General features: G+C 34.8%; 1 protein-coding gene across 1 annotated transcript in view; it reads right to left on the bottom strand.

Moving 5' to 3' along the window:
• Nucleotides 1-2,500, bottom strand: part of LOC144965517 (transmembrane 6 superfamily member 1-like) — a 184,734-nt gene that overhangs the window by 75,457 nt on the left and 106,777 nt on the right. The gene's annotated exons all lie outside the window — the stretch shown is intronic.

Below are 2,500 nucleotides of genomic sequence, written 5' to 3' on the forward strand. Positions count from 1 at the left end.
ACTTTCAAATTGAAGGAGAAAGATACTGGAAAGTTCGATTTCCTGATTTGGGGGTCACTTGGCCTGTGTATTATTATTATTATTATTATTATTATTATTATTATTATTATTATCATTATTATTATTATTATTATCATTATTATTATTATCATTATTATTATTCAGTGGGGTCGATAAAACATGTGCCAACCTTACCTACGACCATCTGATATGATTTGATAATGGTAACAATTGACCATATTTTTGCACATTGCTCATTGATGCAATAACACTTTTGAAATATAGAAAAAAACAAAAACAAAAGTCAATGACAATACATTTAACCTGTTGAATAAAACTGATTCAAATTGATCAGATGCTGAAATTTAGTAAATTTTATGAATTGAAATGCAAGAACAAGGTTCCATTATCACAATATATCATTTTAGAAGTATGAATTTTACAGGTCACCATGTGGACACATTCATTAACAAGAAAAGTACAGATACTTCTACCACGCTGTGGTCATGGACAATCTCCACATCCGTTGCAAGTCTTTTTGAATTTTACAAATCATTTTTTCTTGTCATTTTAAGGAACTTCTCCTTGTCACATTTTTCCTGTTTCTATATTGTTTTATTGATCCTGTTCTCCCATCTTGCACATTATGTTCTTGTTCCTTCTTCATATATCATAACAATGAAAGTTCTTTCTCAGTGAAAACTGGAACAAGAGAATACGAGAATGCTTTGTTAATTTTCTTTTCATGCCTGGCATTGTTCTTTTGGGATTTTATAAGCATTCTTCGACGGAATCCTTCCTAAATGTGGAATTTGGTTATTTCAAGCAGTGTCATTCTCCACCAAAAATGTATTGTAGGAGTTGCCGACTGCTACTTTTTCTTCAGCTTCATCCACCTCAGATTCAGAATCAGTCGCATCTATTTCTGGATCTGGCTGCAGCAGAATTTCTGGCATTACTTTATCACCGTTGCTTTCATTTGAAGAGTTAGTATCATTCTCATTCCGATGAAGGGAGATTATCATCACTGCTTAATAAGTAAATAATAAGACACCAAACTTCACGTTTATGACCACACCCTTATTTGAAAGTTCCCGACTCAGACAAGAAAAATCAAGACCGTTTTTCCCTGATCTTGAGGAAATTAAAAAATGCAAGACAATTTCCCGACTTCCCGACCGAGTGGGAACCCTGCTTTTCGCCCCACCGGTGCGACAGCGTCTGTGAAAAAAGGCAATGATCCAGAGGTCACACGCCAGATTGGGCGGTGGAAAACTATGCTGGGATTACACGCCCAAATTATAACCCAGGTAATACCCGGGTAGTGGTCTGATTACCCGGGTACCCGTGGCAGGGGTGACTTTTGTCCTAAAAAAATGATTTTTCGTGGGGGGGGGGGGGGTATTTTTTAAATTTATTTATTATTTATTACAACAAATGAAACGAAAGTGAAGTAAGAAACAAGGATAATTAACTACAGTGAAACCAAAAAAAACAAAACAAAGAAAAAAAAAAAAATAATGATAATTTTTAAATACCTGAGATTCCTTTAACAGATAAGAACTAATATAGTCTTAATCTGTTGATTCCAAAATTGAATCAAATATGTGTTAACAAATAAAACAAAAAAACCAATGTAATTGAAAATAAAGGAGGAAAATCTTTTGAAAAAATGTCATGTAAATGTAAATGTAAATCAAAATTGTATTACTTCCAATTATCACTCTCAGTTCAGTTTCCATTTATTGAAGCAGGTACTCGTTACCCGCCCTTTTACCCGAGTACCCGGTTTAACTTTATTACCCACGGGTACCCGGGTACCAGCCCAGCACTGTGGAAAACCCAAGATGTGTTTTATGATCGTTATGTGTATCCATTCCCAGCAGATAACTTTACAGACACAATGTTATTAAAGGAAAGCGATTTCCACTCGTAACTAATACCCTATCATAACAATTGTTGCATTTTGTCTACCATTTATTTCACGTTAACACACTTGCGTTTTATATTAAGCTCTTTATTTAGGGCATTGTTTCTTTATTTCAAAAAAAATTTGTTCAGGACATCAGGATGACTTAGATTTATTATGTAAATTGTAGTCACCTGATGTCCGATTACTAAGTTGAACTACACACGTTGAGTGTGTAGAGTTATCGTTCTTGCCTTGTGCACTATCTATTGTGTTCCATATAATCTTATACTTGTCCTGTGCATATCATTATCTATGTCTCATTATATTTGGTTCATATTGATCATTGTACCTGCCTCCCTAGCACATGGCGGAATAGGGCATTGTTTATTTATTTCAATAAAATTTGGTCAGGACATCAGAATGGCTTAGATTTATTTTGTAAATGGTAGCGATGATGGTGTGTGGGTGTCATAGATTAATTAAATAGTAACAGATAGGCTGAGCAGCAGGACGATAATATCACACACTGGGGACGCACGCCATTAGCTCTAAGACTCCCATTCGTTACGTTCATGTGACTGGTAAGTA

Source organism: Berghia stephanieae, chromosome 2 (assembly GCF_034508935.2).
Source record: "Berghia stephanieae isolate SIO BIC M18660-M18661 chromosome 2, UCSD_Bste_1.3, whole genome shotgun sequence".
Classification (NCBI taxonomy): Eukaryota; Metazoa; Mollusca; class Gastropoda; order Nudibranchia; family Aeolidiidae; genus Berghia; species Berghia stephanieae.